The sequence below is a fragment of the Pan troglodytes genome, chromosome 3 (assembly GCF_028858775.2).
Source record: "Pan troglodytes isolate AG18354 chromosome 3, NHGRI_mPanTro3-v2.0_pri, whole genome shotgun sequence".
Classification (NCBI taxonomy): domain Eukaryota; kingdom Metazoa; phylum Chordata; class Mammalia; order Primates; family Hominidae; genus Pan; species Pan troglodytes.
This window is the reverse complement of record NC_072401.2, coordinates 40,873,888-40,898,150: the sequence shown is the minus strand read 5'-3', so window position 1 is coordinate 40,898,150 and position 24,263 is coordinate 40,873,888. Positions and strand designations below refer to the sequence as shown.

Below are 24,263 nucleotides of genomic sequence, written 5' to 3'. Positions count from 1 at the left end.
TAAAAAAGAAAAATGACAAATGATTTCTCATTGTGATGTTAGTATGTTACGTTTGTCTGATATTTTACAGTTTCCAAAATGCTTTCATATATGTTATGTAAGTTGATCACAGGGGCTAGGTAGTAGTTAGAAAGTTTCACCTTTGTAAGAAATAGGCTTGGAGGCCAGGCATGGTGGCTGTTGCTATGTTGCCCAGGCTAGGAGTTCAAGACCAGCCTGGGCAACATAGCAAGACCCCATCTCTACAAAAAAATTTTTTAAAAAAATTGATCAGGCATAAATATGATTGTGGGTGACAGGGGGAGACCCTGTCTCCACCGCCCCCCCCCAAAAAAAAAACAGAAAAGAGAAAGAAAAAAAGAAATAGGCTGAAGAAAGGGCATAATCTGGGAAAGATAAGGGAAAGCATGTAAGGGATCCTTTCTCAAGGAATGCATTCCATTGCCTGGGGCACTGCCCCAGGAGGAGGTGAGGAAAGATGCCTCTTAGCAAGCTATGTGAGCCTGCAGGGAAGGAACACTTCCCCAGTGTCCGATCCAAAGGAGAACCCTGCCTTGGGTGGCGACAGAACCAGATGAGCTGTTAACAATGCCCTCCTGGCCACCAGCACTGGCAGGCCCCCATTTCTTCTGGGCTTCCTCTGGATCAGAGAGCACCTCTGAGATCAGACCCTTTCTCTCCCTGCTGGAGCCAGGCCTCAGGAGCTTGGTAATGTGTGAGAACAAGCACAGAGGAAACCATGAAGGAATCTGAGGTTTCTCTTCAAAAGAGAGAAAATTCCAAATGACCAAATATCACTGTACTCTTGGCGGACAGAATGGCTTCATTTGTCCTTTCAGTGCTAAAACCAGGACAGTCCTGGGCAAACTGGCATGGGTTGGTCACTCAGACACACAGTAGCCCTTATCAAAGTGGTCCAACGGGGATTAAGGACAAAACCATTAAGTATTCAAATTTTAAGTATTCAGTTAACTTGGGGAGACTTCTTTATAGGTAGCTATTCCTTGGTAGTTTTTTTTTTGTTTTTTGTTTTTTTTTGAGATGGAGTTTCGCTCTTGTTGCCCAGGCTGGAGTGCAGTGGCACGATCTCGACTCACCGCAACCGCTGCCTCCCAGGTTCAAGCGATTTTCCTGCCTCAGCCTCCTGAGTAGCTGGGATTAAAGGGGCCCGCCACCACTCCCGGCTAATTTTGTATTTTTAAGTAGAGACGGGGTTTCTCCATGTTGATCAGGCTGGTCTCGAACTCCTGACCTCAGGTGATCCGCCTGAATAGGCCAAAAAGCTGGGATTATAGGTGTGAGCCACCACGCCCAGCTTCCTTGGTATTTCTTTATAGGTAGCTGTATTAATAACATTCCCTTTGTGAATTACAGTGTCTGTTCAGTGTTTCTGTAGGGCCAGTATTCTTCAATGTAGGGTTTCTCAATCTTGGCACAGTTGATATTTTGGATTGTTTTAAGGGGTTTTCCTGTGCATTATAGGATGTTTAGCAGTATGCCTGTGCTTATTAGAAGCCAGTAGCACCCACCACCAAAAATGTCTTCATGCGTTGCCAGATAACTTCTTGGGGACCCAAATGGTTCCCAATTGAAAACTATTGCCTTGAGGGGTCTATGGCAGCTCCCATGTTTTAGGGGAATTGACCCAAACTGATTATCTTCGTAACCTATCTGATGTTCTCTTCATTTTTTGTTCTTTTCCTCCAGTTTTGCCAATTCTGATGCTTTTTCTTTCTTCTTTGATACAGAGTCTCACTCTGTTGCCCAGGCTAGAGTGCAGTTGTGTGATCTTGGCTCAATGCAACCTCTGCCTCCGGGGTTCAAGTGATTCTTCTGCCTCAGCCTCCCGAGTAGCTGAGATTACAGGCATATGCCACCACACCCGGCTAATTTCTGTATTTTTAGTAGAGATGGGATTTCACCACGTTGGCCAGGCTGGTTTTGAACTCCTGATCTCAGGTGATCTGCCCACCTCAGCTTCCCAAAGTGCTGGGATTACAGGCGTGAGCCACCACACCCAGCCCATTTCCAATACTTTGATAGCTTCCTTGACTTTTTCATCTTCCCTGTCATCTATAATCTTGTGATTACCTATGAAATTCTAAAACATACCTACAGAATACAGGTTTGTCTAACGTTCTGAAAAGAGTCATTCTGTTGAATTATTTTTAGAATCTGGAAATTCTTTCTTCTAACTTTTCAGTTTGTCTCAGTCGGGTGTCCCCTGAGGTTCTCTGGAATCAAACAAATAAAAGTCTTTATTTCTTAGAAAAACCAGAATTAAACTTGGTCTTAACTGAAAAGCTTGTTTCTTCTCATGGTACTAGTTTTACCCAGTCTATTTCTGAAATAATGAGATTATATTTTATGTAAAACTTTAGGAGGAGTTTCCTACACTCTGGGAGAATATTTAGATCTCGGAAGTCTAATAACCCACAACAACTGCAGAGAGGCTGCAGAACGGAAGACCATTTGCACAATCTGGATTCTTCCACCTCGTGCAGTCAGCCCTGTTCTTCCTCATTATTTAAGTGAAAAATATTCTAAACACTGCTCTTCGGTTGCTATGAAAGCTTTGTGGCAAAAGGTCATCTGATCCACCATAGCCTTTAACAAATGAAAATTTAAACCAAAGATGTCTAATACAATTTTATAAAGTTGTACAGAAATGGAAATTATGATTATCTTTCTTAGGAAACTGTTCCAATTTTTCATTACCCTCAAAGTCAAAATTTATTTTTCTTTCTTTCTTTCTCTTTCTTTCTTTCTTTTCTTTCTTTTCTTTCTCTCTCTCTCTTTCTTTCTCTCTCTCTCTCTCTTTCTTTCTTGCTTTTCTTTTTTTAGGCAGAGCCTTGCTCTGTCTCTTCCCCAGGCTGGAGTTTAGTGGCATGATCTAGGCTTACACCAACCTCTGCCTCCCGGGTTCAGGCAATTATCCTGAGTAGCTGGGGCTACAGGCACATGCTACCATGCCCAGCTAATTTTTGTATTTTTTGTAGAGATGGGGTTTCACCATGTTGGCCAGGCTGGTCTCGAACTCTTGACCTCAAGTGATCCACCAGCCTCAGCCTCTCAAAGTGCTGGGATTACAGGCATAATCCACTATGCCCAGCCTAGTTACCCTCAAACTCAAAATTTCATCCTTTTCTTAACTACTGAAGACAATTTCTCTTTATAATATTTATTTTATTTGAACAAATTTTGAGCTAATTATAAAATTAACAGTGGCCCTGGAGAAACACAGAACACAAAGGAGATAATTAAAATCACCTGCAGTCCCAGTACCAGGGATAACTGGAATTAATGTCTTTAAAAAATGCATATAAGATGTGCTTACCAAATTCTCTGGTTAGATTTCTCTTCTTCAGTTCTCAACTAGGGATAGAAAACACTTCTACAATTTTTTTTTTTTTTTTTTTTTTTGAGATGAAGTCTTGCTCTGTCACCTAGTCTGGAATATAATGGCGCGATGTCGGCTCATTGCAACCTCTGCCTCCTGGGTTCAAGCAATTCTTCTGTCTCAGCCTCCCGATTAGCTGGGATTACAGGCACCCACCACCACACCCAGCAGCTAATTTTTGTATTTTTAGCAGACAGGGTTTCACCATTTTGGCCAGGCTAGTCTTGAACTCCTGGCCTCAAGTAATCCGCCCGCCTCCCAAAGTGTTGTGATTACAGGTGTGAGTTACCGCATCCGGCTCACTTCTGCAATTTTGTGGTGAATTTTAATATATTGTACTTTCAAATGAATAAACAAGGAGGCTCACAGGAAAATTGAAGAATGCATAATGTTGAAGACTTTTTCATTATTATTATTTTTTAAAATTTTTATTATTTAAATTTTAAAAATAGAGATAAGGTCTCACTATGTTGACCAGGCTGGTCTTAAGTGATCCTCCCATCTCGGTCTCCCAAAGTGCTGGGATTACAGGCATAAGCCACCACAGCCGGCCCACTTTCATTATTAAGTTGTTGTTTTGTTCAAATAAACTACATGTGGGTACCAACTGTTCTTAGTTTCTAATCTGTCTTTAGGGAATTTTTTAATGCTATGCAAGTAAATACACTTAGAGCTTCTATTCCTCTCCTTTTCCACAAAAAGTAGAATGTTAGGTGCAGCTTGTTTTTCTTCACTTAACAATATATCTTGAAGATTTCTCAATCACAGTACATTGAGAGCTTCCACATTGCCTTTTTTTTTTTTGAGATGGAGTCTCGCTCTGTCACCCAGGCTGGAGTGCAGTGGTGCAACCTCCGCCTCCTGGCTTCAAGCAATTCTCCTACCTCAGTCTCCCTAGTGGCAAGGATTACAGGCGGATGCCACGAGGTCCAGCTAATTTTTGTATTTTAGTAGAGATGGGGTTTCACCAGGTTGGTCAAGGCTGGTTTCGAACCCCTGACCTCAGGTTATCCACCCGCCTCGGCCTCCCAAAGTGCTGGGATTACAGGGTGAGCCACACCTGGTGGGTTTTTTTTTTTTCCAGTAGTTTTTGAGGAACAGGTGGTGTTTAGTTGCATGGATAAATTCTTTTTTTTTTCTTTTTGAGATGGAGTCTCGCTCTGTTGCCCAGGCTGGAGTACAGTGGTACAATCTCGGCTCAGTGCAACCTCCGCCTCCCGAGTTCAAGCAATTCTCCTGCCTCAGCTTCCTAAGTAGCTGGGATTACAGGCATGGACCACCACGCCTGGCTAATTTTTTTTTGTATTTTTAGTAGAGATGGGGTTTCACCATATTGGCCAGGCTGTTCTCTAACTCCTGACCTCAAGTGACCGCCCGCCTCAGCCTCCCAAAGTACTAGGATTACAGGCGTGAGCCACCGTGTCCGGCCAGATAAGTTCTTTAGTGGTGATTTCTCAGATTTGGGTATACCCATCACCCGAGCAGTGCCCACTGTATCCAAAGTGTAGTCTTTTATCCCGCACCCTCCTCCCACCTGGTTTGTATTTTTTAAAAAAAATTTTATGTAGTTGAATTGTCAATCTTTTATTGTGATTTTTGGATCATGAGTCAGAATAGAAAGGTCTCATTTCAGATTATAAAAGATTCTCCTATGTTTTCTTGTAGAACCTTTGTGGTTTAATTTTTCACATTTCAATATTTGATTTACTCAGGACTTATCCTGGTATGAGTTACAAGGTATAGATACAACTTATTTTTTTCTAGATGAATATCTAGTTGTCCCAACACCACTTATTCAGTAGTTCCTGTCTCTACTGGTATGATACACCTCTTTTATCATTTACTAAATTCCCACATATACTTGAACATATATCTGGATTTTCTATCCCATTCCATTGTTTTGACTACTTATGTGTCAGTATTTTCTTTTCTTTTCTTTTCTTTTTCTTTTGAGATGGAGTCTCACTCTCTCACTCAGGCTGGAGTGCAGTGATGCAGTCTTGGCTCACTGCAACCTCTGCCTCCCAGGTTCAAATGATTCTCCTGCCTCAACCTCCCAAGTAGTTGGGATTACAGGCATGTACCACCACGCCCTGTTAATTGTTGTATTTTTAGTAGAGACGGGATTTCACCTTGTTGGCCAGGCTGGTCTGGAACTCCTGACCTCAGGTGATCCACCTGCCTTTGCCTCCCAAAGTGCTGGGAATACAGGCGTGAGCCACCACGCCCAGTCGTCAGTATTTTATTTTCGTATGTAGGTGTCTGTGTTGTATCATTCCACTGTTTCCTCTGTTAGTTTGGAAGTCTGTCTTTTAAAAAATATAACTTTAGCATTTACCCACTTTCTGACTCATATGCTAGTCATGTATTTTAATTCTCTTTATATACATATTTGAAATTTATTGGATATTTCTTTGTTCTTATTAAAACCCCTTAAAACATTATCATGATTATTTTATGCAGTGTTTATTTAAATTTATCATTTTCATTGCTCTTCATTCTATGCTGTGTTCTCCAACTTTCCATCTTGGTCCATTTTCCTTCTGCTTCAGGAACGCCCTTTAGATCAGGGGTTCCAGGCAGGAGTTGAACAGCACAGCAGGAGGTGAGCAGCGGGTGAGCCAGCACAACTTCATCTGTATTTACAGTCGTTCCCCATCGCTTACATTACTGCCTGAGTTCTGATTCCTCGCAGATCAGTGGCAGCATTAGATTCTCATAGGCACGTAAAGCCTATTATGAACTGCACATAAAGGGGTCTAGGTTGCAGGCTTCATATGAGAATCTAATGCCTGATAATCTGTCACTGTCTCCCATCACCCTCAGATGGGACCATCTAGTTGCAAGAAAACAAGCTCAGGGCTCCCACTGATTCTACATTGTGGTGAGTTGTATAATTATTTCATTATATACTGCAATGTAATAATAGAAATAAAGTGCACAATAAATGTAATGTGCTTGAATCATCCCCAAACCATCACTTCTCCCTGCACCATTCTCACCCCTATCCACCACGGAAAAATTGTCTTCCATGAAACCGGTCCCTGGTGCCAAAAAGGTTGGGGACCGCTGCTTTAGAATATCCTTTAGTGGCAGTCTATTTGTGACAGACTCTCTCACTCATTAGTTTATGTTTATTTTCAAAAAATATTTTTGGCCGGACATAGTGGCTCATGCCTGTAATCCCAGCACTTTGGGAGGCCAAGGCGGGTGGATCACTTGAGGACAGGAGTTCGAGACCAGCCTGGCCAACATGGTGAAACCCTATCTCTACTAAAAATACAAAAATTAGCCAGGCGTGGTCACAGCCAATCTGTAATCCCAGCTACTTGGGAGGCTGAGGCAGGAGAATTGCTTGAAACCGGGAGGCAGAGGTTGCAGTGAGCCGAGATTGCGCCACTGCACTCCAACCTGGGCGACAGAGCGAGACTCCATCTCAAAAAAAAAATGAGAATAGAGCCGGGCGTGGTGACTCACGCCTGTAATCCCAGCACTTTGGGAGGCCAAGGCGGGCGGATCACGAGGTCAGGAGATAGAGACCATCCTGGCTAACAGGGTAAAACCCCATCTTTACTAAAAATACAAAAAATTAGCCGGGTGTGGTGGCAGGCGCCTGTAGTCCCAGCTACTCAGGAGGCTGAGGCAGGAGAATGGCGTGAACCCGGGAGGCGGAGCTTGCAGTGAACTGAGATCGCACCACTGCACTCCAGCCTGGGCAACAGAGCCAGACTCTGTCTCAAAAAAAAAAAAAAAAAAGAGAATAGAATTCTAAGTTCATGGTTTGTTTCCCGGCACACTGATGCTGTCATTCTACTCTTTTGGCTTCAGTTGTTGGTGCTTAAGAAGGCAGTTGTCGGCCTGCTAGCCCTTTGAAGAAAACTCCATTTTGTATAATAAGCGTAGTTGTTTCTAGGCTGTCTAATAATTTCACTCTATGATATTCTCTGTGAGTTTAATTTTGTTTCCTGTATTTCTTCTTGCTCTCACTCATGTTGTATTCATGCACCTGGTTATCTTTGACTGTATGCTGGATCATGTATTTGAAACTGTTTTTGTAGAAATAATTTGAGTTCTATGATTAATGTCCCTCCCAGACCACACTATACTATCTGTCTGTCTGTCTGTCTGTCTGTCTGTCTGTCTGTCTATCTATCTATCTATCTATCTATCTATCTATCTATCTTTTTGAGACAGAGTCTCAACTATTGTCGCCCAGGCTGGAGTGCAATGGCGCAATCTCGGCTCACTGCAACCTCCGCCTCCCGGTTTTAAGCAATTCTCCTGCCTCAGCCTCCCGAATAGCTGGGACTACAGGCACCCATCACCACGCCCAGTCAATTTTTGTATTTTTAGTAGAGACGGGGTTTCACCATGTTAGTTAGGCTGGTCTCGAACTCCTGACCTCAGGTGATCCACCCGCCTCGGCCTCCCAACACTATACTATCTATTAAGACCTTCTACTGTGTTTTAATATCTGGTAGTGCTAGTGGCCCATCAGTCAGAATATTCCTGGTTAGGAAAATTCTTTAGTATCAACTTGTCTAGTTCAAATGCCTTGTTTAGTTCCTCTCCCACTTAAAATATGCCTTCCTATTTTTTTGTTCGTTTGCTTTTGTTTTTGGAGGGCAACATGTTAAATTCATGTCAATTCGGAAAAAAATTGACATCTTAAGATGCTGAGTCTTCCTATCCAAGAATATGATAGAGACCACCCTTTTTTTTTTTTTTTTTTTTGAGACAGGGTTTTACCATGTTACCTAGGCTGCAGTGCTGTGACGTGATCATGGCTCACTGCAGCCTCCATCTCTCGGGCTCAAGCAATCCCTTTACCTCAGCCTTCTGAGTAGCTGGGACCAGAGGCACTGCGCCGCCACGCCCAGCTAATTTTTGTGTTTTTTTTGTAGAGAATGGGTTTCGCCATGTTGCCCAGGCTGGTCTCGAACTTCTGAGCTCAATTGATCCTCCTGCCTTCGCCTCCCAAAGTGCTGGGATTACAGGTGGCATGTGAGCCACCATGCCTGGCCTGGGACAACACTTTTTTTTGTTTTTGAGACAGAGTCTCGCTCGGTCACCCAGGCTGGAGTGCAGTGGCCTGATGTTAGCTCATGGCAACCTCCGCCTCCCGGGTTCAGTTGACTCTCAAGACAACATTTCTTAAAAAAAAGAATATTGTTGGGATGCTTAGGTGTACATTTTATTCAGTTTGGGACTTTAGAACATTCTCTGAGATCATAACAGAGGTCAGTGTGAAGCTGTAGTTTAACATGTAAATACTCATTTTAGATCTCTCTACAGGAATATAAAGCATAACTTTATCAATGATATTGTGATATTAGATTTGTGGCCTCTGGAAAATAGAAGCATTGGGTTTCATTTTTTTGCCTCTCTTGTTTTGCCTCATCCTGAATCATGTTGGGAACAAAATACCTTAACCTTGGTCTTGATTCTGTCAGGCTAGCCCTACATTTCTTTGGTTTTTGTGGACACTGGATTATAAATCTTTCTTCAAATGTGTATGTTGTACTATAAACCATTATATGGGCCACCCAAAAACCATGCTTTCAATGCCTTTACAAGATCTTGGGATCAGAGACAACAGTTACTGCATGACTATTCTCTGTGCACACTGCGTGTTACTGAATTGGTGTCTTACTGAACTGGCTTGAAGTCATGGCTGGGCTTTATGATGCTGGGCTAGATACTTAACTTTTCAAAGATACAGTTTTGTCCTCTGGAAAATGGTCATAATTATAGAATCTTTTCCACAGTATTGTGAACATTAAATGAGAGAACTTATATATAGTATGTGCAGTAATAGGCACATAATAAATGCTCGATAAATGTTAGTTGTAATGTAACAAAATCGCATTTTACAGGTAACCTCTCTGAGCTTCAGCCACTTACGTAACTTTCCTAAAATTCCGAAGTTGTTAGAAAGTGACAGTGCCCGAGTTCAATGTCTCTGACTCCACTGCTCTTTTCTTGGTGCCACCGATTCATAATAATTAGATTTGGGCTCAAATCTTAATTATGTTACAATCTAACTGTGTGAACATGGATCACTATTACTTATATTCTCTGAGCCTTGGTTTCTCAGTCAATGCTAGTCTCCCTAAGTCCCTTCCCCAGCTCACACCATCTTCAGAGCAAGCCCAGGGCACAGGAACAAGGATAGAGAAAAAAAGAGAGGACAAATGATGAAGACACAGAATGGGCCAGGCCCAGTGGCTCCTGCATGTAATCTCAGCACTTTGGGAGGACGAGGTGGGAGGACTCATGGGAGAATAAAGAGTGGCTAAGGCATACACTCCTTATGAGGTAGCTACTGCTCTTAGCGCTTTACCTGTGTTAATTTCATTTATCATTATCCACCAGAACATAGGTAATGTGTTATGATTATCCCTTTTGTACAAATGAAGAAACTGAGCTACAGAGAGGTGAAATGGTTTGCATACACTAGTAAGTGACAGAGCTAGGATTCAAACTAAGATATCTAACTCTTTTTGTTTTGTTTTTGAGATGGAGTCTCGCTCTGTCGCCCAGCATGGAGTGCAGTGGCACTATCTCAGCTCACTGCAACCTCTGCCTCCCAGATTCAAGCGATTCCTCTGTCTCAGCCTCCTGAGTAGCTGGGATTACAGGCACGCGCCACCATACCCGGCTAATTTTTGTATTTTTAGTAGAGACGGAGTTTCACCATGTTGGTCAGGCTGGTCTCAAACTCCTGACCTCGTGATCCACCCACCTCAGCCTCCCAAAGTGCTGGGATTACAGGCATGAGCCACTGTGCCCAGCAGACATCTAACTCTTAACAATGTTGGCCTCAGAGGTGACTCCACAGTTCATCCCCAGCATGATACAGGGCTTTTGGTCGGTGACTTATTGTGAGAATGAGCACCCAGCTAACCTGAAGGTCAAGTCTGGGCAGTGATCCCTACCACTGACCTACTTATTCCTGAAGCAGTTCTCCTCAATAATGTGTAGCCACTTCCACCAAGTTGCTCTTTTGCTTTGTTCTTTTCTCTTGGCTCTCCCTCATTCCTCCTATTCTGTTTATTCTGTCCATCTTTTTCCTTTTTTTTTTTTTTTGTTGTTGAGACAGGGTCTCGCTCTGTTACCCAGGCTGGAGTGCAGTGGCACAGTCACAGTTCACTGCAGCCTTAACCTCCTGGGCTCAAGTGATCCTCCTGCCTCAGCCTCCCAAGTAGTTGAGACTTCAGGCGTGTGCCACCACGCCGGGCTAGTTTTTTATTTTTTGTAGAGACAGGGTCTCCCTATGTTGCCCAGGCTGGTCTTTCGTGGGGTCAAGCAATCCTCCCACCTCGTTCTCCCAAAGTGCTGAAATTACAGGCATGAGCTGCTGGGTCCAGTCCATTTTGTTTCTTTATCATTTATCCTCTCTTTTTTCTCTATCTTTGTTCCTGTGCCCTGGGCTTGCTCTGAAGATGGTATGAGCTGGGGAAGGGACTTAGGGAGACTAGCATTGACTGAGAAACTAAGGCTCAGAGAATATAAGTAGTAGTTATCCATGTTCACACAGTTGGATTGTAACGGAATAAGATTTGAGCCCAAATCTTAATTCCAAAGCTTGCACTTTTCACCAGGGCTAATTGTACACATACAGCCAAACTAGTTGTTAAAATGTGGAAGTCCCTCTGTGCCTCTTAGTGGAGAGCTGCTGCTTGAAGCCTCCTATGTGTCCACCACCACCAGCCAGGCCTCCCTTGCCCCTTCCCCAGGAACCCAAGGACCTGCTCATGAGCCAGCAACTAAAGGGTTAATATCCAGCCCAGCAGAGGCATCAAGGACCCAGCTCCAGCACCAAGGTTGGCTAGCAGATGCGTGTTGGTGCCCTTGAGGCTCCCCTGCTCTTAACCACACTGCTGTGTAGTATCAAGTGTCATGCTGAGTACTGCTTAACATCACTGGGGGAGTTCAGAATGAATGAGAAAATAACTTCACAGTTCATTAATGAAAATGCCATTTGGGATCAAATCAGAAACACTGTGGAAGCTTAATTGAATTCATTGCCTCCCTTGATAAAGTACAGAATGAAGAAGGTTGCATCTGCAGACAAGGAGAAATTCTCTTTGTGTTCTCACCAAGGCTGAGGTGACTGGATAGAGTGTTTCCTTAGGCCCTGCTCAGTCCCCACGTTCACTTCCGGACCTATTCAAGACACCCACAAGAGAGCCCTCCTTCTAGGCCTTCAGCCTCTGGGGCCCTTGCTCAGAAGCTCCGCCACTCCTGCTTCTGCCCCTTCCTCCCACTGAGGATCCTCGGGCCTCAGAGGACCACAAGACTGGTGTTTACTTTTAGAATGGTTTCTATTAACTTGAGCAAAAAAATAAATTTTCGGTAGGGCCTGAGGTCTTGAATATCATTTCTAATATCCTCTCTTTGAAAAAGGCTTTCTGTGTCTCAAAAAGTAACTCATAAATAAACTTTTCTTAAAGCTAGACAGTGATTTTTTTGTATTCTAAAAGGACTAAATGAGTATGTTTTACTCTTCCCCAAATTCTATTGATTCCTTCCTATTGCTTCATGTTTGATGATAAACCAACAGATGTGTTGCCTGTGCTGTTTATTTCTCCTGCTTTAAAGCCATACTTCTCCTAATCTTTGGAGATTCCCCATGTATTCCTTAGGATAGGCTAGGTGGCTGTAACATAAAGACCTCCAAATGTCACTGGCTTACCCAGTAGAAATTTATTTTTTACTTAAGTAGCTTTCCTGGGTGTGCAGCTTTCCTGGGTATGTGTGTGTGCAGGTTCGGGGGTAGCTCACCTTCATAAACTCATTTGGAGATCCAGACTGGCAGCTGCTTTGCCATTTTTATCATATGATGGCCAAGGTTGCCTGGACATTGCCATCCCAGTCAGCCAGAAGAGGAAAGAGCCCAGAGGAGAACGTGTGGTAGATTTTTATGGGCAGGACCACGTCACATCATGATGACACACACCACTTCCTCTGCATCCACTGGCCAGAGCATAGTCAGTGGTCACACCTCACTGCAATATGGGAAGCTAGACCGTGGTCTAGCTGTGGTCCATGGAAGGTGGTAACCTCTACACCTTGTATTTTTCATAATTAAAAAAATTGTTTTTTACATTATATGAATAGAGATAGTGTCTTGCTATGTTGCCCAGGCTGGTCTTGAACTCCTGGGCTCAAGCAATTCTGCCTTGGCCTCCCAAAGTGCCGGGATTACAAGGTGTGAGCCAGCACGCCTGGGCTATTTTTCATAGCTTTCTTTTTTACATTTTTGCTTAGCTTTTTAGAGACTATCATAAAATATATTTTTCATAACTTTCAAATACATTGGGCAATTGCCATTGTAAATGTGCCTTCCTGAAGGGTGTACCTGGGGCCGTACCACTGCAGTTTTGTGCTCTTTTGTCTTAATTTCAAGAAGTAGCTTTGGTAACACAGCCACACGGAAAGGGGTGTTGATTACCCCTCTGGGTGAGGTAAGCAAGCTTAGCACATGGGGAAGTAAACCCAGGCTCTGCTTAGTGGACACCACCCTCTGTGAGTATTAACCATGTGTGCAGTGGGAAAGGCCTTCCTTTGGGGCCCCCAACTGACCACTGGCCCACTGTGTGACCTTGGGAAAGTCACCTTTCTCTCTGAATCTCAGGTTTCTTATCTAGATCAACTAGCTGATATCTAAGGTATTTTGCAGTTTTAAGAGGGCACAATTCTAAGAATGTGGGCCATGGGTCATCCTTCTGGATAATTACAAGCACAGAGTTTGATTTTACCACTTCTACAGCCATTTAATCATTTTTTTAAAGATGGGGAAAAGGAAAGAAAAGAAAGCATGATGGCATTAAAGTGTTCATTGTTTCAGTGCTATTTAGGAAGCAAAACAGATTTCTGTGGAGCTAGCCTAATTGAATGGTCAACAACCCTGAAGTAATCAACCATGCTAAAATATACTCTTTTTTAAAAAATGTATTTTATTTATGTATTTATTTATTTTGAGATGGAGTCTTGCTCTGTCGCCCAGACTGGAGTGCAGTGGCGCCATCTCGGCTCACTGCAACCTCTGCCTCCCAGATTCAAGTGATTCTCCTGCCTCAGCCTCCTGAGTAGCTGGGATTGCTAAAATATACTTTTGATTTTTAGCAAGGGCTAACAAATGCCAGTTTAATACAACACATGGGGCCCGTCATTTTGGATATTTTTAGTAGCCTGTTTACCCTGCTTTGTCATTGTACTTGACCCTTTTGGGGGTACAGCTTTTGGAGCATAATGCTCACCTAATGACTCATCCCCTCGAGGGAATTCTTTATTGTTGCTGTCGCTTCTAAAAAATGATGCAGCTCCTGAGCAGCTATATATTATCAATGAAACAAGTTTTCGCTTCTAGGGAATAGTAGTCAGAAACAGAAAGGAAATATTTCAGCTGGGCACGGTGGCTCACGCCTGTAATTCTAATGCTTTGGGAGGCCGAGGCGGGCAGGTCACTTGAGGTCAGGAGCTAGAGAACAGCCTGGCTAACATGGTGAAACCCCGTCTCTACTAAAAATACAAAAATTAGCCGGGCGTGGTGGCGCGCACCTGTAATCCCAATTATTTGGGAGACTGAGTCAGGATAATTGCTTGAACCCCGGAGGCAGAGGTTGCAGTGAGCCGAGGTCACACCACTGCACTCTAGCCTGGGTGACACAAGAGTGAGACTGTCTCAAAAAAAAAAAAAAAAAAAATAGGGGGAAGTGGGAGGAGAAGGGGTCTAAAATGTAATGACACCCGCCTCCTTAGTCTGATGCAACCTCAGTGTATTTCACGGTAGAATGATCTTGTCTTTGGGACCGGAAGCCTTCTGAAGTCCCTCTCCTGGTCTGTGCTTCAGTGGGCATGATCAACTTTCACCTGTCCTCTTTTTTCCAGGCTTCCAAAAGAGGACCACTCCTTCTGAGAGACACATTTTTCTTTGATCGTGTTAATCCTACAGCCTGATTACCCACCCCTCCTGCTGGTCTTAGAGTCCAGCAGACCAGGTGGTCTCTTTATGTTAACTTTGCATATCTTTAAATCTAGTGGATTTTGCAGATTATCACTTGGGGCTATGTTTCCTGGATTGTAACCATGGCGTACTGATTGTAAAACATGCAATTGATTTAATAATAGCTTTTTAAAATGAGTAAGTAGTCACATGGGCTATTTGAGAAACAGGTTTCAAGTCATTGAGTCATTGAGGGGACCTTGCATTGTGGACCTCTAATGAATGTTAACTGACTGGCTGAATGAATAAATGAATGAGAGAAGGACAGAGATTTCTGATCTAATAAAAGGATATCTTACATTAAGACAATGGAAGCCAGGCGAGGTGGCTCACACCTGTAATCCCAGCACTTAGGGAGGCCCAGATGGGTGGATTGCTTGAGCGCAGGAGTTTGAGACCAGCTTGCGCAACATAACGAAACCCCATCTCTGCAAAAAATACAAAAATTAGCTGGGCATGGTGGTGCAAGCCTGTAATTCCAGCTACTCAGGAGGCTGAGGTGGGAGGATCACCTGAGCCCAGGAGGTGGAGGTTGCAGTGAGCTGAGATTGCACCACCGTACTCAAGCCTGGGTGACAGAGCAAGACCCTGTCTCAAAAAAAAAAAAAAAAAAAGAAGAAGAAGCAAAAAAGAAGTTGGGCACAGTGGCTTATGCCTGTAATCCCAGCACTTTGGTAGGGCAAGGCAGGTGGATCACCTGAGGTCAGGAGTTCGAGACCAGCCTGGTCAACATCCCATCTCTACTGAAAATACAAAAATTAGCTAGGCGTAATGGTGCATGCCTGTAATCCGAGCTACTTGTGATGCTGAGGCCGGAGAATCGCTTGAACCCAGGAAGCGGTGGTCGCAGTGAGCCGAGATTGCACCATTGCACTCCAGCCTGGGCAACAAAAGTGAAACTCCGTCTCAAAAAAAAAAAAAAAAAAAAAGACAATGGAAAAATAGTCCCAGAAAGGCTAAGATTTAAGTCCCATCCTGCCTCTTGGGCACTTTTTAATAAGATAATCTCTCTGGACCTCAGTCTTCTTTACTGAAAGTGGGTTTAACAGTTCCTTACCAGGCTTGATTGTTGGGAGGTAAAAAACCAGACACATTGTCTCCTTTAATGCAGTTCCTGACACGTAGGCAGTGCTAAGAATGTGGGAAATAGTGAGAGAAAAGGGAATAGCAGCAACTTTTTTTTTTTTTTTCCGAGAAGGAGTCTTACTTTTTGCCCAGGCTGAAGTGCAGTGGCGCGATCTCGGCTCACTGCAACCTCCACTTCTGAGTGCAAGTGATTCTCCTGCCTCAGCCTCCTGAGTAGCTGGGATTACAGGCGCCTGCCACCATGCCTGGGTAATTTTTTGTATTTTTAGTAGAAACGGGGTTTCACCATTTTGGCCAGGCTGGTCTTGAACTCCTGACCTCGTAATCCACCTGCCTTGGCCTCCCAAAGTGCTGGGATTACAGGCATGAGCCACCATGCCCAGCCTAGCAGCAACTTTTTAGTTATGGTGGTCAGCAGTCAAAGAGGGCATAGATGGCTGCAACATACAAAATAGATGAAAACTTTGAATGTATGACTAGGCAGGAGAGGGTCGGGGAGGTCACCTCCTGGCTTCCCCTGGACTGGCAAGTGACCAAAGGCTGGCACTGCCGGGAGCAGGGAGAGCCGAGTTGTCCTCATTCAATCCAAGGAATTGGTTGTATTGTGAGCTCTGGTTAGATTTTTTTAAAAATGCACCTGGCAAGGTTGCTTTGAACTCTTGATCATCCAAGAGTGGTAAGAAAGTGCTGGGCCATGCACATGCTCATTCCTCAAACACCTGTGCCTTGGCAAAGTGGAGATAACCAAAAGTCTGAACTTCCATACTCTTGTGTTTTAAAATCAGAACCTTAGGCAGCACAGAAAGCATTTTAAGAGTTTTCTGCACTTTTCATGGAGTGGAGTTAGATTTTGCAGGTGATACCAGTGAAACCTTTAACTGTCAGTGACCCTGGCCATGTTAGGAAATTCCTGACAACTGTCAGACCTCTGTGGGTCAAAACTCAGCTTGGCTGTGTTTTGACAACACTGTTTTGCTGACCAGGCTGGTGTTTAACTATTGTGCCAGGGTCAGGATGGAAAAATAGGAGAGTAATGTCAAGAAAGTGAGTGCGTGGTTATGGGTGAGTGATTGTCAGACCTACTTGCTAATCTCTCTAACAGCTATCTGGCTAGTGCAAGTAATTTGGCCAAAATTTTAAAAAAGGTAAACACTAGAAACTGCTTGTAATGTATAGATTTGAAGGAACACTGACTTATCTATTTCATTTGCAGTTTGTTGTGCTTGAGAGTCAAGGCTGGGGCATATTATGTGCTGCCAACAGGAATCAGAAGTTGAGAAATCAGGAACAAGTGTTCTTTCTACCCTCTAATAAAGGGCCTGACTTCGCAAAAACAACAATAATCCTATTTTTGCACCACCAAGAGTCTTCCCGATTTGGGCGGGACCTTAGAGGATGGTGGAGGGGATATTTCATGAAACTCAAAAAATATTTGCTGAATCAAGATTTTCTCTACCCTGGTGTTGGTCACCCACAGGAGCAAAGATAGAATCTTTTATATTTAAACAACACCTCAGTTTTTCTTCCTTAACAGTCTTATTTTTAAAAAATTTAGATAAGATCTCCAATGTTTGCTTCAGGCTTTCTCATTTGACATTATCTTGGACTTTGGGGCTTGAGGGAGAAAATGCAGCTTCTCTGTATAGTTTCTGAAATGATGCTTGCATACCCATGTCACTTGATTCATTATTGTAGAAATAACACCCACATTATGGGCTAGCCATATTGTATTCTGTGTTTGTCACCTGTAATTGTTTGAGAAACACAGCCTGATTTCATGTTAGACTCACTTGAAAAATATTTATTAGGCTCTCTCCTTCTATTTGCCAGAAATAGAGGCAAACGCTGCTTTTCCATATAATCCAAACTAGCTTATATTCTGTCTTGGTGAAGTAGCCTCTAAAGAAAAAACCATTACTGAGGGGCAAGTGCTATCTATGTCATGGTAATATACCTTGTAATAGGGATAAATACCTTGTAATAGGGATAAAATAAAGGCTGGATCTGCCCTATTCACCACAATCACTAGCACAGTGCTTGGAACATAGGAGGGGCTTAGTACACATTTCTTTTTTGAGACGGTGCCTCACTCTGTCACCCAGGCTGGAGTGCAGTGGCGAAATCTTGGCTCACTTCTACCTCCGCCTCCCGGGTTCAAGTGATTCTTCTACCTCAGTCTCCCAAGTAACTGGGATTACAGGCGCCTGCCACCACGCCCGGCTAATTTTTTTTTTTTTTTTTTTTTTTAGACAGAGTTTGACTCTGTCGACCAGGCTGGAGTGCTGCGGCACGATCTCGGCCCACTACAACCTCTGCCTCCTGAGTTCAAGCAATTCTCCTGCCTCAGCCTCCCAATTAGCTGGGACTACAGGTGCCCACCACCACACCTGGCTAATTTTTGTATTTTTAGTAGAGATGGGGTTTCACCATGTTAGCCAGGCTAGTCTTGAACTCCTGACCTCAGGTTATTTGCCCACCTCGGCCTCCCAAAGTGCTGGGATTACAAGCATGAGCCACCATGTCTGGCCCTTTTTTTTTTTTTTTTTTTTTTTTTTGTAGTTTTAATAGAGACAGGGTTTCACCATGTTGGCCAGGCTGGTCTTGAACTCCTGACCTTAAGTGATCCACCTGCCTCGGCCTCCCGAAGTGCTGGGATTACAGGCGTGAGCCGCCATGCCCAGCCTCAGTACATATTTTTTAGACATTTACTCATTCAATAAATGATTGAGTAAATGAATGTCTAAATGTTAAAAGTCATAGAATTCTATATAGTTTAAGTTAAAGCAAATGACAGACCAAAAGTTCACAGGGAGAAAAAATGATTTCTGAGCCTGTGTTAATGAGATATCCGTATTTTAAGAGAAGAAATCCCAAATTTCAAATATCAACTTATAATATCAACTTATACAAACTGTGAGTCACTTATTTCTCTGAGCTTCAGTTTTCTCCATCTGCAAAAAGTGAGAATAATAATATCTGTTTTAAGCACAAAATGAAGCAACAGTGTACAAAGGTTAGGTGCAAAACTCCACTATGGGAGCTTTGAGGAATTCAGGACGATGTAATTTACACTGAGATGTGCTTATAATCTGCTTGGGAAGACAAGATCTAACCAGAGTACACATTAAAAAAGAATAAGAAAATTAAGCAACAATCCAAAACTATAAAGATAACAGGTCACTGAGCAACATATGATAAATTGCCAAATAGGATTGCCCAGGCAATAACAATTTCACAACTCAGAGGTGGGAGAAGGCCTTGTGTTTGTCTGCTGAGGAACCTCTGATTTTTTACTGTAAAATTCTAGACTCATGCATTCATTCATTCAACAATTTTTTTTTTTTTTTTTTAAGATGGGGTTTTGCTCTTGTTGCCCAGGCTGGAGTGCAATGGTGCGACCTTGGCTCACTGCAACTTCCGCCTCCTGGGTTCAAGCGATTCTCCTGCTTCAGCATCCCGAGTAGCTGGGATTTCTGGCACCCACCACCATGCCCAGCTAAATTTTGGATTTTTGGTAGAGACGGAGTTTCACCATGTTGGCCAGGCTGGTCTTGAACTCCTGACCTCAGTTGATCCGCCCACCTCAGACTCCCAAAGTGCTGGGATTACAGGCATGAGCCACTGCGCCCAGCCAACTCAACAAATATTTATGGAGCTACTAGGATGTGGCAGGTGCTATGCTTCATGCTGGGGACACAGATGAGCATATAGATGTCCTCAAGGAAATGACAGTCTAGTAGGAACAGCCAGTCAGTGAACAAAGAAAGCCAGGAGTATTTAATTAGAACCCACGATGAGTGCTCAAAGGGAAAGTGTACACCAAGATGTGGGTGAGAATTAAAGGGTGGGACAGTCTACTTTGGGCATTGGGGAAGGCTTCCCTGAGGAATTGACATTTGAACTGAGATCTGAAGAATGGAGGTAACCCCAAGGACTTAGCCAAGTAAGCACACTGTGGGCCCAAATGATCAGCATCTTTTACTTCCACCAATAATGAATTTAGGGGACAGAAAAGTTGCAGCATAAATTATAATTGCTCTGCATTCTGGACATTAGGGAAATATCAATTTTTAATGAGCGTACACTTTCATATGTGCACAACTCCCCCCAACGTGCCCCCCAACACACATTCTCATGCTCACACCCCACCTTCAGCTCTTCATCCCACCTCATCATGTAAATGTATATATATATATTTTTTTTTTGAGACAAGGTTTCTCTCTGTTGCCCAGGCTGGAGTGCAGTGGCGCAAACTCAGCTCACTGCAACCTTTGCATCCTGGGCTCAGGTGATTCACCCACCTCAGTCTCCCAAGTAGCTGGGATTACAGGCGTGCACCACCATACCCGGTGAATTTTTTTATTTTTTATAGAGACAAGATTTCACCATATTGCCCAGGCTGGTCTGGAACTCCTGAGCTCAAGTGATCCTCCCGCCTCAGTCTCCCAAAGTGCTAGTATTACAGGCATGAGCCACTGTGTCTGGCCCTCATAGTACAATCTTAAAAAGAATGTATTAGTTTGGTGCAAAAGTAATTGCGGTTTTTGCCATTAAAAGTAATAGCAAAAACTGCAATTACTTTATTTTTGAGACAGAGTCTCACTTTGTCACCCAATCTGGAGTGCAGTGGTGTGATCGTGATCCTCCTACCTCGGCCTCCCAAAGTGCTGGGATTACAGGCGTGACCTACTGCACCTTAATCTTCATTAAGTAATGAAGATTACTTAACCTCATAGTGTAATCTTAAAAAGAATGTATTAGGCTGGGTGCAGTGGCTCAGCCTGTAATCCCAGCACTTTGGGAGGCTGAGGCGGGCAGATCACCTGAGGTCAGGAGATGGAGAGCAGTCTGGCCAACATGGTGAAACCCTGTCTCTACTAAAAATACAAAAATAAGCCAGACGCGGTGGTGCATGCCTGTAATCCCAGCTACTCAGGAGGCTGAGGCGTGAGAACTGCTTGAACCCAGGAGGCAGAGGTTGCAGTGAGCCGAGATCACGCCACTGCACTCCAGCCTGCGCGACAGAGCCAGACTCTGTCTCAAAAAAAAAAAGGAAGATCTTTTCAGGTCTTTAGCAGGTTGGCCTCAATGTTTCCCAGAGGCTCCTGGGGAAGATGTTCAAGGAGGCAAAAGTTTTGATCTCCAAGCCTCTGGATGCCATTTTCCCAAAAGTGGCCATGACTTCTGGGAAGTCAGCTGTTCTGTGCCCTAACTCAGCTGGTGTCATTGCTGGTCCAAATTGCCTTCACAGGTGACAGCACAAGGCCACCTTGGCTGTTCATCTTTCCGAATTCTATTTCTGGGACCCACATCAGAAAAACAGTTGAGGAATCACGGACTTTCAGATCACATTCTCATCATTCATGAGAGAGGTAGGATGATGTGGCGGCCGCAGGCATGGCCTGCAGAATTAGGCTGCCTGATTGCAGTCCTAGCGTTGCCAGTTACTAGGTGTGTGATGTGGGCAAGTTACTTCTCTGCATTAATGTAAATGAGAAATCCTTGTGGAAACCCATTGGGTGAGATGTGTTTTAGAATCCAGAACATTTCAGATTTTAGAAAGATAATATGTTGCACGTACCCTGTGTTGCTTAATACCACTCATCTCGGGCAGTATTCCTTGATCACACCCATCACTATTTCTTCAGCAGAGCGAATGGACACTCAGACATGCTGCAAGAAATGAAGGCTGTAGAGAGTCTCATTAGAAACTAGAAAGTCAGGGGCTGGGTGTGGTGACTCACACCTGTAATCCCAGCACTTTTGGAGGCTGAGACGGACGGATTACTTGAGGCCAGGAGTTTGAGACCAGCTGGGCAACATGGCAAAATCCCGTCTCTATTAAAAATACAAAAATTAAGCCGGGCGTGGTGGCTCATGCCTGTAATCCCTTTGGGAGTCTGAGGCGGGTGGATTGCCTGAGGTCAGGAGTTCGAGGCCAGCCTGGCCAACATAGTGAAACCCCATCTCTAGTAAAAATACAAAAAATTAACTGGGCATGGTGGCGGGCACTTGTAATCCCAGCTACTGGGAAGGCTGAGGCAGGAGAACCGCTTGAACCTGGGAGGCGGAGGTTGCAGTGAGCCGAGATCGTGCCATTGCACTGCAGCCTGGACAACAAGAGGGAAACTACGTCTCAAAAACAAAACAAAAAACCAAAAATTAGCTGAGTGTTGTGGTGCGTGCCTGCAGTCCCAGCTACTCAGGAAGCTGAGGCAGGAGAATCACTTGAACCCTGGAGGTGGAGGTTGCAGCAAGCCGAGATCACGCCACTGCCCTTAAGCCTGGGAGATTCTTTAAAAAAAAAAAGGAAGAAAGGGAGGGAGGGAGGGAAAGAAAGGAGAGAGAGATGGGGGGAAGGGAGGAAGGAACTAGAGCGTCGGATTTTGCTGCTAAATTATTTCTTTAAAATTTTTTTTCTTCCTCTAGAGCAATCAGAAAGAATGCTGAATTATTTCTAAAAATTACTTGGTTTTTCAGAGTTGTAGTGCCTCTTACAGGTGAGATGTACATCTTGGAAAGAATTCAATGAGATCATATATATATAAAGTGCTGAGAACAGAAGGCACCATGCAAGTGTGAGCTTTCATAAAGTAAACTTACTTGTTATGATGAAGCCACTGGAGACTTCATTTGTGACACCGTGGCCAGCCCACCAACTTTTGTCTTTTTTTTTTTTTTTTGAGGTTTGCTTTGCATATCCCACTTTTTTCCTAGGTATTTTCCATGCTGGGCTATTTGACTTACGTTAGAAGCAAAGCAGCCCCCAGATGTTACTGTTGTGCCTGGTATGTTGTCAAACTGCACTTTAAAAGGACAGAGGACAGGAAGTAAATGACGCATGACTCAAGTGACTGGAAATGGTTCTCAGATAGGAAGTTATCATTGGGACAGTAATGAGAGGAAGTACAGTTCAGTTGAATGAGGCCTTAGAGAGCATTCGTTCCCTGGGCGCAATTCCACTGAGTGCATTCTTTGCACCAGGCACCGTGCTGGGTCCTGGGGTTGCGGAGATGAATACGGGACTGTGCATCCTTTAAGTGGTCCCGCGTCTCCTGATGTTCACCATTTCTATGTGAGCTTGGAGAAACCAGGTAACTTCTCTGCACTTGCGTACTCAGTTTCAGGACAAAAGGGCTGGCTGGCTCATCTTACGACGAAGGCCCTATTTTACCTTCAAATGTCTCTGATCGCAAAGAACTTCTTAGTAGGGGTTGCTGGCCAACCACTGTTCAGCACTCTGAATTCAAGTAAAGGACATGGGCTTTTTAGCTTGTTGATAGTAAAAGTGTTGGAACAGGTTTGATTAAGGTCTTATTATCTCTCCAACCAGGGGATATTTTATTTCTCAAATATTGACTATTGACTAGTGCTAGACCCTGCGTTAGGAGCTGGGAGTGCCTTGGTGAAGAAGAAAAAGTCCCTTATCATGGAGCTCACATTTTAGTGGGGCAGATAGATAGTGAAAAGTGATAAAAATGAATACATAATTGGCTGGGCGTAGTGGCTCACACCTGTAATCCCAGCACTTTGGGAAGCCAAGGTGGGCAGATCACCTGAGGTCAGGAGTTCAAGACCTGCCTGGCAACATGGTGAAATGCCATCTCTACTAAAAATACAAAAAATAGCCATGCATAGTGGCATGCACCTGTAATCCCAGCTACTTGGGAGGCTGAGGCAGGAGAATTGCTTTAACCTGGGAGGCTGAGGTTGGAGTGAGCCGAGACCACGCCACTGCACTCCAGCCTGGGTGACAGAGTGAGACTCTGTCTCAAAAATAAAATAAAATAAAATAAAAAATACATAATGCAATTTCAGATAATAATATGAGCAAAGAAGAGAAATAAAGATAGGGAAGAGGAAGAAAGAGTATACGGTTGGTGATTGGAGAACTCTTTTAAAAGAATAATCAATTCACGAAGTATTCCATATTAAAAAAAAAAAAAAGCAATCAGAGGTGGGGCGTGGTGGCGCATGCCTGTAGTCCCGGCTACTCGGGAGGCTGAGGCAGAGAATCACTTGAACCCGGGAGGCGGAGGTTGTAGTGAGCCAAGATCGTGCCACTGCACTCCAGCCTGGGTGACAGCGTGAGACTCCGTCTCAAAAAAAAAAAAAGAAAAAAGAAAAGAAAGTTGTCAGAGAAGACTTCTTGGAGGAGGTGGCATTTGAGCAAAGACCTGAATTCAGTCAGGGAGAGAGCTAGGATGGGGGGTGGTGTAAAGGCTGGGAAAGGAAATTCCAGGTGGGGGCGACAGTGAGTGCCAAGGCAGGAGAAGAGGATGAGCTGGTTTGTTGAAGAAACGGCCAGAAGGCCAGTGGTATAGCCAGCACTGTGAGGTTGATGGAGAATGAACAGCAGGGAATGGAGCACAGCCAAGCCACGCTATGCAGGCTCCTAGAGGGAACCTGGGGAAGGACTCTGGATTTTATTCCAAGTGTGAGGACATGCCATTGGAGGGTTTTGAGAAGGGAAGTGACGTGACCGTGTTTAAAAAGAAAGACTGATCTATCAGAATGTGGATTCGGCAGCCATATACAGAAATGAGTCTACCCCTGGTTCAAATTAATTTAGCCCACCTGCTACTGCAGGATCTGGACTAGATGAATTTTTAACATGTCAATAGTTGAAATACAGAGCCCATTTTTATTTATATCCTTTATCTTTTTATTTATTTATTTATTTATTTATTTATTTATTTATTTATTTATTTATTTTTTTGAGACAGAGTCTCACTCTGTCGCCCAGGCTGGAGTACAGTGGCGGGA

At 43.8% G+C, this 24,263-nt stretch overlaps 1 protein-coding gene across 12 annotated transcripts in view; it reads left to right on the top strand.

Annotated features, from left to right (window-relative positions):
* RBM47 (RNA binding motif protein 47) overlaps positions 1-24,263 on the top strand; it is a 205,461-nt gene that overhangs the window by 55,413 nt on the left and 125,785 nt on the right. The window lies entirely within an intron of this gene.